The sequence below is a fragment of the Balaenoptera physalus genome, assembly GCF_965194825.1.
Source record: "Balaenoptera physalus genome assembly, chromosome: 8".
In the NCBI taxonomy this organism is placed as follows: domain Eukaryota; kingdom Metazoa; phylum Chordata; class Mammalia; order Artiodactyla; family Balaenopteridae; genus Balaenoptera; species Balaenoptera physalus.
The window spans coordinates 62,540,600-62,555,292 of NC_138887.1; the positions used below are offsets into that span (position 1 = coordinate 62,540,600).

The 14,693-nt window shown below is 41.3% G+C and overlaps 1 protein-coding gene across 2 annotated transcripts in view; it reads right to left on the reverse strand.

The window, feature by feature from the left end:
• C1GALT1 (core 1 synthase, glycoprotein-N-acetylgalactosamine 3-beta-galactosyltransferase 1) overlaps positions 1-14,693 on the reverse strand; it is a 239,440-nt gene that overhangs the window by 133,399 nt on the left and 91,348 nt on the right. For both annotated transcript variants that reach the window (XR_014266424.1, XR_014266425.1), the window contains exon 8: positions 8,153-8,258. The gene's annotated coding sequence lies outside the window, so the exon portion shown is untranslated. The remainder of the gene's footprint in view (positions 1-8,152; positions 8,259-14,693) is intronic.

The following is a 14,693-nucleotide window of genomic DNA, read 5'->3' on the forward strand; positions in this document are numbered from 1 at the left end:
CAGTTGAATGGATAAACAAGATATGATACATATACACACACACACACACACACACACACACACACACACACAGGAATATTACTCAGTCATAGAAAAAAAGGATGAAATATTGCCAATTGCAGCAACATGGATGGACCTAGAGAATATTATGCTTAGTGAAATAAGTCAGAAAAAGACAAATACTGTATGATGTCACTTATATGTAGAATCTAAAAAAATAATACAAATGAATCTATGTACACAGACTCAAGTAAAAAATAAACTTATGGTTACCAAAGGGGAGAGGGAGAGGGGGAGGGACAAATTAGGAGTCTGGGAGCAACAGATACAAATTACTATACATAAAATAGATAAGCAATAAGGATTTAATGTTTAGCACAGGGAATTATACCCAATACCTTGTAATAACATATACTGGAATATAATTTGAAAAAAAAATCCAAAACTGAATCACTGCACTATACACCTGAAACTAACACAATATTGTAAATCATTTATACTTCTATTTTTAAAAAACCAATAGAGATGGGGGAGATATATGACATTTTGTTTCTCCATTTTCAAATAAAAAAGGACAGACTATGTACACAATGTGCTAAAACCAAGAATGTGTATCGAGAGAAGTCTCCATTTTAAATTAAGACATTGAGAAATTTTTAGTATTTTATTAAGTATTAATGACGTTCAAGAATTTTAACAATGACAAACTTCCATTGAAATGTTAAAATATCTTAGACGATCATTTCTATCGTTTTCATTTAGTTGAAACCTCAGCTTTGCTGACTGCAAGAATTGCTCTCATGGGAGGTCTGAAGAGCATGCTAAATTTATAAAATGCCAAGTAGATTTGGTGATTTTAGTCTTAATGTTTTTCCTACACACAACAAGAAGTAGACGAAAGAATGAGAGAAAGCCATTTGCATGTTACATGTAACAGAATCGTTGCACATCACTAATAAACCAAGAGATCCTATAAGTAAAAAAGAATAAAAAGGAAAAAACAGGAAAATGATAGGGACTGGCAATTCAAAGGAGATGGCCAATACACCTCTGAAGGGATGCTTAGCTTCATTAACTGTCAGAGAAATGCATGCTAAGCAGGTCTGGGGTGAGGCTGGGCACCCACGGGTGATTCTAATAAGCTACCCTGGCTGAGAACCAGCAAGGGGACATCTGAATTATGCCAATCTCAGAAGACAGTCTGCTATTTGACTTGGAATTTTAGATGTTCAATGATTTATGCCCTTTTTCTCTACTAAACTATAATTCAGTGTCTTTCGTGAACAGCTGTGCAAAGATGGATTAATGCTGTTGAAGTGTCCAAGAGCTTTCCCCCTCACTAAAATAAGACATGTTTTAGAATATGTGTGTGTCTGATCGTTAAAACAAGAATAGCTCCAAATCATATTTCACACATATGAACAGCATTTCAGATTTAAATATATACATCTGACTTGATTTCTAAAAGCATTATTTCTTACCATTTTCATAAATTAGTATCTTTGAAAAAGCATTCATTTAAACCAGTTCATTAAAAGTCACATCAAACTCTGAAAGTTAGGAAATTTTAAGCCCTGCCGTAATCAGGTTGAGAAAATATGGGCTCTTCGACTTGCCAAGGATCCTTAGAGTCTTCTAGTACTATGTCTCCTCTATTCCTTATATCCTTTAGACAAATATTCTGACTGGGCATTCTTGGGGTGAGCATTTCTGACAAGACAATTTTCTCCTCCAGAGGCAGCCCATTGTGTAGGTGAACACCAACTCCCACTGCTATAGTTGAGCTGGATGTCCCCTGTGGCTTCCATCCTAATAAACTCCTACCCTGACCTTGTGGAACCTTTCAGAATGGTTGTGTTATTTTAAGACAGCCAATATGTCCTCATTCATTTGGGCTGCTTCAGCAGCTTCTCCTATTTCCATGGCTTTTTTTACCACCCTCCCCTCTAATTCTCAGCATGCCCTCCAGCTTGTGATGGGTGTTCTTGGTGCCTAGAGTAGGGGAGAGGAGCAAACCTTGTTAACACATCCCTGATTCTAAACAGTATTATGTTCCTGTGGAATCGAAAAAAACCTAAGGTAACTGCCACGTCAGTAGAAGACATGGGAAAATTTCCCTCTATCTTCGAAGCAAAGAAAAATAAGAATTACATAGTAGGAATTCTAAATAGTAAATCAGGACTTGTGGATTGCAAAGACAGCAAAATAAAGACTTCTTTCCCTATTTCTCTCTGAAATTGACTGAAGCTTCAATTTTATTTTTACTATCCTTCAAATTTGCCTTTAAAGTCTGCACTCACGGTTTCTTGACATTATTTTTAAGTACTACTGGAATTCTCCAATTATTTTCTCCTTAGTATATTAGTTGGTGTTACCTTAAATTTATCATTTGGCTGTTTTCCATCTCTTGCATCTTAATGAAGAGTGCTATGGTTTTGCTAGTTTCAGCAATTTGGGATTTTTCTCAAATTGATTCTGTTATGAATACATCACTGCTCAGATTTGTTTTTGACCTTTTAAAACAAAACAGAACATGTCCCTGATAGGAAAAAAATCAAAAACAAAACCCCAACAGACCTTGTTTTTATGTAATCATCTCATCTCTAGTCTTCCAAGAAATAAATATTGGAATTTGTGTAGACTTCCTTTGTGGTATATTACATACTTTGCTATTAAATAATATGGACAAATACAGTAAAATTGACTAAAATTGTGCCTATTCAAATTTTAGAGTGTTACTTGAGCTTTTCCCATACTGAAAGTTGAAGGCCAAGCCTATTAAATTTGCTTCGTACCACCCTCTGCCTTCACCACAAACCAGCAGTCCCTCTGTATTCCATTTCTCTGAATGGCGCAGTCACTCAGCCACTGACCTCATCTGGCCTCTGAGGAACACCCCCGACTCTTTCCTCTCCCTTACTCCCAATATCCAATTGCTCAGTGCATCTGGTCCATCTTAATTCTCCCTGATCTTCTCCACCCTGAGTCTGTCATTGTTTCCAAACCAGCCTCCTCACCTCCATCTTATCCCTCACCTCTGATCTTTATCCCCCCATTGTTGCTGAGTTACAGTAAATGTGACCCAATCATTCTCCTCCTTAAAATGCTTTAGAGGCTCTCCGTCTTCTCCAAGGTACAGAGCAAACCTTTTAGCGCAGTGTTCGAGGTCCTCACCCCTGCTTACATTTCTCGTGTATCTCCCTCCAGGTTCTTATACATATTCTTCAGTTCAGCTATACTCAACCATTTGCTACTTTCTGAGAGCACCATTCCTTTCCCTTTGAAATATTCCCTCTTTGCGCCCTCCTTTCCTTTTTTTCCTTCCTCCCTCCTTCTCTCTTTTCCTTTCTTCTTCACTTAGTATTACGGAACTCATTCTGTGTCAGTAGATGAAGAGCTACCTTAGTCTTAAAATGCTTCACAGCAGTTCATTTTATTTAATCAACCCATCTTTCCTTGGCCTTTCAATGTTTCCAGTCTTTTGCTATTATGACCAAAGAAAAGCTTCACTGAATAGCCTTGTACACATTAGTCTTTTTTTTGTACATATGAGTCTTTGTGTAAGTATATCTATACAATATATTCATGAAGCAAAATTGTAAGAACAAAGAGAATGTACTTTTGATAGGTATGTCAAAGGACTTACCTTAAAGATTGTGCCAATTTACATTCCCCCAACTTATGAGTGTACCTGCTTTTTCTCTTTCTCGCCATTACTGAGTCTTACCAGTTGTTTGATCTTTGTGATCCTCTGATGGTTGAAAATGGAATCTCACTTTAGTTTTAATGTGTATTTTTCTCTTATTTTTTCATTTCTTTATATTGCAAAATATTTGACATATTCAAAGGAATATATATTACATATAAGTAGGTTTTAAAGTAAAATAATTACATAAAAACCTGTGTATCTACCACCCAGCTGAAGAAATAGATCACTACCAATATCATTAAAGCCACTTCTAAGTTTGTCCCCAGTTGGACAAAGTCAACTTGAAAATAAGTGGTCATGGTGACTTGAGGTGCCCAAGAATATGCTATATGAGTCTCCAGAGATTACCATGGCCAACAATGTGCTATACAGATCCTGAGATTATTATGCCCAATGATACCCTATGTGGATCCCAGAGGTTACTGTGTCCAAGGACATATCATGAATCTTCAGAGGTCACCCTTGAAAGCAGCTCAAAACAGGATAATCTGGGGGAGCCAATCCAGTCCTAACCCCAAAAACCTGGTACAAATAATCCAAAGGTCTGTGCTAGAGCTCTGTGGGAGGCTAACCCAGTCCTTGTGGCTCATAGAGATGCCATGTCAAGTTCTAAATGCCACCAGAAACCTTGCTCAGCTTTGATCTTCTCACCTGGTATTCTGCTTCCCTGCTGCCTGCCACTCAGTATGCCAAGTATTAAAACTGGGTGTAGTTATGGAGGTTATTCATTTAGGATTATGCCAAGAACCCAGGAATGCCTGAGAGTTACTCCAAACCCCAGCTCCCCACATCCACAAGAATACATACAGAGAACAACAGCAAAGGACAGCAAATCTCCACATCATTTTCTATACTTGAGTCAAGTGCCAGGGCTGAGCTCTCTGCCAAGTATGACTGAACCGCATAGCATCTTTTGGTCCTAGGCTAGTTCATCCTAAATAGTTTCTAACCAAATGCCACCTAGCACATTCCTTAGTGCCTTGGGAAAGTAAGCAGAGAAAGACATTCTTTTATTCATTTACTCACTCACTGATTCGCTCATTCATTCATACAATTACTGTCTACTGCGTGCCAGGCACTGTCTCTGCATTTATGAAGCTTATTTTCTAGTGGATGACAGATTTAAGAGTCACGTAAATGTCAAATTGAAATTAATCTGTGAAATATATGATGTGCTCAGGACTATGAAAAAGGTCCATTGTGCCAGTAGAGCATGTGGTAGAGAAAACACAGCAAGAGAGTGCAAGTCATCAATGCTATGGAAGATCGTGATTGTTTGTTTACAATTATCCTTTCTTTCTCTATCTTTGCCATGCTTGCTGTAGGTAGGGTGTACTTTCCTGCACATTTGACTCTGGGCTTGGTTATTGATTTGCTTTGGCCAATGGAATGTGCACAGATGTCAGGTATGCCATGACTGAGCAGAAGCTTTAAATGTGGTTGCATGCTTTGGCCCTGTGCCTCTTCCTCTGGACCTTCACCAAGAAACTAGCATGTCTTCACCTTTGGTCCCAGAATAAGAAGATGCATAGAGCTGAACTAAGGCCAGGCAAGCCCACTTGAACCAAACAAAGCTTGCTGAGACCAGCAGAGCTGGAGCCATCGATAGCCCTCAAGTCATGTGGGCAAGAAATCAATGTTTGTTGCCACCAGCCACTTAGATTTGGGATTGTGTGTTACCACTATAAAAGCTGACAGATACAAATCCTTACTCTCAGGCTTGCCTTGGCTGTCTATGGCAGGCTGTAGACCCTGGCCTGGCTGACATGTGAGAGAAGAGAGAGGCTGTAGGAGATGGCTGGGTCTTTTCCCATGTAGGAAAAGGCTCTGACATGTCTACTGTTGCAGCTTCTTAGAAGAGGAAACAAAGAGATGGACAGTTTTGCTTCCAACTAAGATGGAGTAATATGGGCCAGATTTATCCTCATTCTTGAAACAACTAAAAACAAACAACATTTAGGAAATGACACTTTGTAAAACATGTAAACCAGTCAAGGAAGGACACTGAGCCCTGATAGGCAGGAAAGAAAATGAAGTGAGCCCTGCAATTGCCCCAGTTTACTGCTTTGGCAGCGTTTCCAGGCCACAGTGCAGAGAGAGGGAACCAAGGCAGGACCTGGCAGATTCCCTGGGATGAGGCCTAAGAGCTCAGAAAGACCAAGGCGGCTAGAATTCTGAGGATGAGGACAGAGATCTGGACAGGAGAGAAGTTCACAGAGTGCGAACTTGGGAGGTCTGTGGAGGGTTCCGCCTGAGTATTCAGCTAGGTACTGGTGAGTGAATGCACATGCGGAAACTACCCAAACCTAGGAACTGAGCCAACTGAAAAGATTAAAGGTAACAGTGTCAGGTGCTAACTTTGGGCCGGGAGCAATCAATGCCCGTCACAGCAGCCAGACTGGAAAACCTCAAGATTCACTCAGTGTTTGGTAAAGTACATTCTGGACCATAAAATAAGTGCCAATAAATTTAAAAGAATTCAATTCATATAAAATATGTTCTTATCACAATGAAATTAAGTTATAAACCAATAGCAAAAATATATTTGGAAAAACCTCAAATAGTTCCAAACTCTATAAACTACTTCTAGATCCATAGGTCAGTAAAGAAATCAAAGAGGAAAATTAGAAAGTATTTTGACCTGATGAAAATAAATACAGGATGTATCAAAATATGTGGCATGCTGGGGCTTCCCTGGTGGTGCAGTGGTTAAGAATCCACCTGCCAATGCAGGGGACATGGGTTTGAGCCCTGGTCCGGGAAGATTCCACATGCCGCGGAGCAACTAAGCCCGTGCACCACAATTACGGAGCCTGCGCTCTAGAGCCCATGAGCCACAACTACTGAAGCCCGTGTGCCACAACTACTGAAGCCTGCGTGCCTAGAGCTTGTGCTCCATAACAAGAGAAGCCACTGCAATGAGAAGCCCTCACACCGCAACGAAGAGTAGCCCCCGCTCGCCGCAACTAGAGAAAGCCCGCGCACAGCAACGAAGATCCAACGTAGTCAAAAAATAAGTAAATAAATAAATAAATCTATTTTTTAAAAAAGAAAAACATTTTTTAAAAATAAATAAAAACAAATAAATAAATTGTTCTAAAAAAATTTTTTTTGTGGCATGCTACTAAAGCAGTATGTAGGGGAAAATTTGTAACGCTAAATGTCTATTAGAATAGAAGAAAAGTCCCAAATCAATGACTTAAGCATCTAACTTAAGAAACTAGAAAGGAAGAGCAAATTAAACCTAAAATAAGTAGAAGAAATAATCATTACCAGAGTAGAAACTAATGAAATAGAAAGCAGAAAATAAATGGGTATATACTTATTTCAAAACTTAACTGTATACTTTAAATAGTTTCAGTTTATTGTATGTCAATTATACCTCGATGAAGCTATTTAATATTTTTAAAAGTATCTTGGAGCAGGGGAGGAAGGAAGGGAGAATGAATGAATGAGCTGACCCTTCCACAGCCTGAGTGAGAGAGAGAGAACCTCTCCAGAGACTAGAAATCACTTATGTGCTTGGCATTTTAATAGTTTAATACAAATTTCCCCTCTCTAGAGGTAAATGTAGGCACTTTGGTGACCTGAGCGTGATTAATCAAATTAGCATCCCTTATTATTAAGGGGAGGAGCTGGGGTTTAAGATGTAGATCTTAACCTCCCCTTACATTACTGAACCCATAAATAAGCTGGCATAGTTTCAGTTGTAATTTCAAGTTCTCTGAACCCCAGCCTTACTCCTGTTGTTCCTGTCTCTGTTTACGGCATCACCACATATCTTCACCTTCAGATCTTACCTTCCTTTCACATTCCATAAGTCACTGAGTCCTACCAGTTAAACCTCAAAAATCCTGTTTCATCATTCTCTCCCCACCTTATGCTCCACCCATTCTGCTTAATAATCCCAAATGTACTAGGTTGGGTTTGGTTTTGGTATTTTGCCTTTTTGTCCTCACACCTGCTGCTTCCTCTGTCTCTTTTCTGCATGGCAGACTCCTACATATTCTATAAGACTTAGTTTAAATATTGTATCTTTGATGAAGTCTTCCCCAGCTTCCAAGAAAAATGGCCCCCTTTTGTCTGACCCCCAAATAATACTGCCCTAATGGCATCTACTAATGGCACAAGAAACACGATAACTGTAACCTGGGCAGTGAACTTGGACTCCTACAGTGGTTTGGGCTTGAAGAAGTCACAGAAATGCTAGTGTAAAGAGGAAGAAGCAGGAAGAGAGAGGGACTGCTTACATCAGAGGCTGCAGTACCATCTTTCTTGGGGACACCTAGACACTAAGAGCATTTTCAGAAATACAGCAATAAAACATGAAAAACAACCATTTTTCTTAGAATAGACATTAGTAGAAGAAAGAACTGTGTTCTGAGGATTTAGAAGCCTGCCGTTATCAACCCTACCCATGTAGGAAAGAAATAATTAGCTTACTGGGGAATTCCCTGACGGTCCGCTGGTTAGGACTCTGCGCTTCCACTGCAGGGGGCATGGGTTCGATCCCTGGTCAGGGAACTAAGATCCCGCATGCCATGCCACACTGCCAAAAAAAAGAAAAGAAAGAAAAAGAAAAAAGAAATAATTAGCTTACTGACAGAGGGACTTGTGTCACTGCAATGCAGACTATAATCAGGCGTTTTAAATGGGGGCTCATGCAGCAGGGACAAGGAGGAGACTGGTCATCTACTTCCACTGGCCAGTGTGGCCAAAAGCTAATTGAAAGCCCGTGTACATTCTTTTTTGTTACCGTGGACATTACAATTCATTGAAATAAATATCTATCACTGTGGGAGAAACAACCTGCTGTAAGAAATGGAAGCCAGGAGACAAGTTTCCTAATTCAGCTCTACTAAAAATATTTGCAACTGATTTATCTGGTTTGTTTGATAAAGAAAAACAATTTTAAATATCTTAAGATAATGATGCTTTTAAACTTAACTCTATAGATAATATTTATATTTCCACTATCAAAAGCCTCTGGCAAGTAATTTTTAAAAGTGGCATTTAATCAGAGGAGCATGTCCAAACAAGAAGCAATGTCCTTTTTTCCCCGGCAGCCTTGATTCAGTTAATAATTAAAATTTTATTGAATGCTGACTATATTTAGAGTACTGAATTAGGTGTTGTTTGGACTGAAAAAGAAGTTAAAAAAAAAATTGTACCCACATTGAGCCTACATACTAAAGGAGCACATTTAAGTCCACATGTTGACAGCAAATCAATTACAGTAACATTTCAGAAAACCCATCATTGTTAGGGAATGTTGGGTGCTACCCAAATGAACTTTTCTTCTAAGGTAAACTTTTTTCACTCAATACAAAAAATTTATTCTAACTTAAAGAGAAAAACAATACTGGAGGTTTTTATGAAGTGTATACATTACCCATTAGTAAGGAAATCCAAAAAGGTTGCTATACTAGTTAAGAATCTTTATTTATAACTCCAAGGTTGACTTAACTGAATCATTTGAGAAATACCTTAGGGAGTTCTGGATGAACCAGACCTAGACTTTTCTTCTAAAGACTTACCATCCTAACTGACATAAAGTTCATGTTTCTCATCCTAAATCTTAGCAGAAGTTTATTCTTTACTAGTCATTACCAAGTCTAATGACTTCATTTTACAAATGCCAGACTCAGTTCCTGGGGGTGGAATGATCTGCTCGCTTAGCTAGTTACTTTAGCTAGTTAATCTGGTTAGTCCTACAGCTAGTTATATAGCAATGTTACTACTCAAAACCAGTTCTTCTAACTCCAAGGAATGTGTTGCTCTTGCTTTACCTGCCCCCGGCTGTTGCTCAGGGTGTCTAGAAACGGGGTAACTGGCCTGTCAGGAGCCCTTCACACACAGCCCACGCCCAAAGGCTGGTCCAGTTCCGGACCACTCTCAGGCTGCTGTCCATCCTGTGGTTGGTTAAGGCCTCAGAGTCGGATAGTGAAGAAACAGTCATTTCCAGCCTTCCTGGCTCTGAGTAATTCCTGGGCTACATGTATCCAGGAGGGTGGATGAGTTATGAGTTAGACATGTGGGTTTGGTCAAAACTGGGCAGTCCAGTTACCATAACAGAAACTCAGCTTTTATTCTTTTCTGCACAGGGCATATAGGAATGCATTAGAAATAGGAGTCAGACAGCAGTAGCGACTTGCGAAACTGCTGTGGACTATTCACAGAGTGGCTCTTAGGGTTGAGTTGAAACTGAAGTGCTGTTCAAAGGTGTCTTTAAATTTTAAATCTACACTTAATCAAACTCCTACCTCCCTTCTTCACAGTACCAGGTCCAAATAGGCCCTTTTTAGTCCTCTGGGAGCAGACTATATATCATTTAAGAGGGGTCCAGTTTCATTGGGCTTCATACCTATTTTCATACATGATGCTGTACGTATGTTTTACCATTACCACTGACTCTTATTTGTAAAACACTGATTCCTCTTCACACTGATACCATACCCCATCTGTAATTTTCACAACGCAATTTCTTCTATTCGGCAGTAACTCCAGACCCCTTAAGAATTTGCCTAGAGGTCCTCACTCCAACATTAGGGAAGAAAACTGATACATCTTAGATGGGAGCCCAAAGGTCTCAGTAGTTATTAATATAGTTGGTGAGGGCGGGCAAGCGTGGTCCACCAAGTATTTCATATCTTCCACCAGGCTACAGAATGAGGGACCAAGAGCTCGCTTTGTTTGGGGGTAGGGTGGATTCTCCCTGAGAAGACATGTCCCGTAAGAGACAAAGGGTGACCGTACAGCAGACCAGGTTTAGTCTCCTGTGTGTCAAACTCATAACCAGTGTTCATCTCTGTTGGGAGTGCGGCTGGTCTTCAAGGGAGTTCAGAACTAATTGCACTGCTCAACTCACTGCTCAGGGCACTGCCCAGCTCCTGGGTCTTTGTCACAAAGAGGACAGTGCTGGCCTTCTGTCCTCACATGACAAAGAATCCAGGTCTCCTTACTCTCAACCCAGTGCCCTGTCCACACTGCCTCTGTGCACCGTTCTGCCATGCGTGGTTACTTCAGTGACCCCAACGAGAAGAGAATAAAATGACTCCTAACGTATTAGAATGTCTGTTCAACATCATACATAGGCAATACACTGAAACACTTATTACACCCACCTTCTCATGGCAAAAGGACAATTATGTTTCTATGATGCATTTGGATTAAAAAAATTTTATCCACGTGCCTTTCAATTGATTCCCTCACATCCCCTACAATTACATATGAGCATAAACTTAAGTCTTCTTTAACCCTTTTCAGAAAACAAAAAGCAAAACCAAAACACCACCAGCTTGGAATCCCTGCTTCCTCTTGTATCCTTTAGGAAAGAACTAACCTCTCTGAGTCATAATTTCCTTCCTCTCTCCATATACATGGAAATGATCTACCAACCATTTGGTGGCTTGTTTCCTAGCCTCATAAATGATCTACCAACCATTTGGTGGCTTGTTTCCTAGCAACAGAGTCATGGTTACTTCTGCCAAATCTGTTTCTTTGTAATCATATTACTAGTTAGACTCTTTCAGAGAGCAAGGAAGAAGTTCATCAGTGTCATTTACAGGATGGTATCCACAGGGAGGGCAGATGCTGAGGAAGCCATCTCTCAGCCCAGAGTCTGTACCCATCTCAGCACTTCTGAGACTAGGTTGTCCAGAGAGCCAGGGGGAGAACAGAAATCTTGTCAGTCAAGATACAGAAGCAGTGCTGGTGATTCAGATGTGTGGCACTATCTACTCATCTATTTCAGTGGCTGTTTGAGCAATGCTTTTTGTTCAAGTTCGAGAAAGCATGAAGTTATTTAGTGGTATTTGGAAAATGATTATGAACAAATGGGGCTGCTTTCACAAGCCACGGGTCCTCACACATTCTTTTTATATGTGTGACATGAAGGTCACAACTTAGATCTAATTTTCATGCCTGCCTTGGAAATTCTGGAATATCGGGGCCAACTGTGAGTCCATCTTGCAGGAGGACGTACTCGTACTCCTGGGAGAAAAGGCAAAAGCAACCTCAGAGGTGATGGTCGGATTCCTGGGGGTGGGGTGACTCGACTGAGCAGAGGATGCATTCAAGGCGGTGCCCAAGTCTTCCTCAAAGAGAATCATGGGGCAGTTAAGCAACTCAGGCTACCTGTAGGTTCTGTAGTGGCGGAGATGGGGAAGGACAAACCTGGTCAGAGGTCATTAGGAAAAGCTGAGGGTCAAAGGCTGGAAACACCATCCACAATGGTCATTATCAAGGATGACAGGTCCACAGAGTCTAGGGTTAGGATCACACTAGATCAGATTGAGAGCAGGACGGGAATAAATGACGGGAACGTGACAGTTGCTGAGTCCAGGGAGTTGGCTGTTAGCAGGAAAGCATCAGGTGGCTTGGTTAGAGCCACTCAAAGAACCAGAGGCAGGACAGCCCAACAGCACTAACAGTGAAATGTCTGCTCTATGTGACACTGGTAATAACCTTCAAATGCCCTCTGGCCTGGTTTCTAGGACATTCTGGCTAAGTGAAATGTCTCTAATCATGAGGCAAAATCCCCAGCACTCCCAATCCCCGGACAGTCTTTGTAGCAACTGGACAGCAAGTGGCAGTCACAAGAGGAGGGGAAATATGAATGTACAGGTGGTAGCAGGTGTTGCTAGGCGGTCAATAAACAATGACAGGAATGTGGTTACATGCCGCCAGTACAAAAAAAAACAACAGCCACTAAAATTGTAAGCAGCTCTTTGCAGGAAACTGCTCTCAGCAGGAAACCCCTTTCTTCATCACTTTAGCAAAGCTATATTGTAACTAACTTCTAACCAGGCACCCCCAGAAACCCCCATGTTCTACTCATCTCTGGCCCAAGCATACCTTTCAAATCTCTTGATCACATAATACCTTGCCTAACTTGTCAGTTCTTTCGTAGATCAAAGAAGTAGAAATGAAGAATAGGTAATTAACAGATGGATAGATCTCTTCCCTAGCTTCCCCTTCAGTAATCTCCCGAACAAATTGTGTGACCAAACAGTGTGAAGAAGATAGCATCTATTCTTTTTAATGACTGAGTAATATTCCATTGTATATATGTACTATACCTTCTTTGTCCATTCATCTGTCAATGGACATTTAGGTTGCTTCCATGTCTTGGCTATTGTAAACAGTGCTGCAGTGAACACTGGGGTGCATGTACCCTTTTGGACCATGTTTTTCTCAGCCATTAAAAAGAACGAAACAGGGACTTCCCTGGTGGTCCAGTGGTTAAGACTTCGCCTTCCAATGCAGGGGGTGAGGGTTCAATCCCTGGTTGGGGAGCTAAGATCCCACATGCCTCGTGGCCAAAAAACCAAACCATAAAACCAGAAGCAATACTGTAACAAATTCAATGAAGACTTTAAAAATGGTCCACATCGAAAAAAATCTTTAAAAAAAGAAGAATGAAATAGTGCCACTTGCAGCAACATGGATGGACCTAGAGATTGTCATACTGAGTGAAGTAGGTCAGACAGAGAAAGACCAATATCATATGGTATCCCTTATATGAGGAATCTTTAAAAAAATGATACAAATGAACTTATTTACAAAACAAAAACAGACTCACAGACCTAGAGAAAGAATTTATGGTTACGGGAGGAAGGGTGGTGGAAAGGGATAGTTAGGGAGTTTGGGATTGACATGTACACACTGCTATATTTAAAATGGATAACCAGGGACTTCCCTGGTGGCACAGCGGTTAAGAATCCCCCTGCCAATGCAGGGACATGGGTTTGAGCCCTGGTCCAGGAAGATCCCACATGCCCCAGAGCAACAAAGCCCGTGCACCACAACTACTGAGCCTGCGCTCTATAGACCGTGACCCACAACTACTGAGCCCTCGTGCCATAACTACTGAAGCCTGCAGGCCTAGAGCCTGTGCTCCACAAGAGAAGCCCCCGCACTGCAACGAAGAGTAGCCCCCACTCACCGCAACTAGAGAAAGCCCGTGCGCAGCAACGAAGACCCAATGCGGCCAAAAATAAATATAAATAAATAAATTAAAAAAAATAATAAAAGGCATATTTGGAGCTTACTATATAATAAATAAATAAATAAATAAAATGGATAACCCACAAGGACCTATTGTATAGCACAGGGAACTCTGCTCAGTATTATGTAACAGCCTAAATGGGAAAAGAATTTGAAAAAGATACATGTACATGTATAACTGAATCACTTTGCTGTACACCTGAAACTAACTTAACATTGTTAATCAACTGCACTCCAATATAAGGTAAAATGTTACAAAAAAAAGAAAAGAAGAGGAAGAAGAGAGCACCTGGGGGAAGATCACGAGGAGTCGACGCGCCTGCACGCAGTGGGGGATGGCGACAATTCTGACGCCCACCTCTCAGGGATTAACTGAGATGCCGCCCCTCCTTCCCTTCACAACTTTCATTTGGAGGTGGTTTCTGAGGGACACCGAGTCCACCATCTCCCCAGATTGCCAGCATCCTGATTAAAGGCAACTTTCCTTTGTACCAACATTCACTAGTTTGATTTTGTAAGCAGCGATTTTGATTTTGTTACCGACTCGGTAACAAAATGACACTTTGGGGAACTGGGTGGGATGAAGGCGGTGCCTGCATCCCCAAGCGCGGAATTCCTCCATCTCCCCGCAGTCCTCTCCACTCCCTCCCCTCCAGCTCCAGCACACAATGTCTTCTCCCACCGCTGGCACTGTGGCCTTTGTTCATATAAATCCTACCCAGCCGCTCTCCTGCAAGGAATCACTCAGCGAGTTCTCACAACCCACACACCAGGGCCCGGCCGGCACCGACTCCTGCCTGCCTAGTGGAGACGTTCAAGTTTCTTCCTGGTCACATCCCATGCCCTCCAGCCCACTGGCAGCCTTTCTGTCCCTCCACAGACAAGAGTTCTTTCCCATCTCAGAGGATCTTTTCTGGCTGTTCCGCAACCGCGAAGGTTCTTCCTCCAGCCATTGGCAAGGCTGGTCCCGGCTACA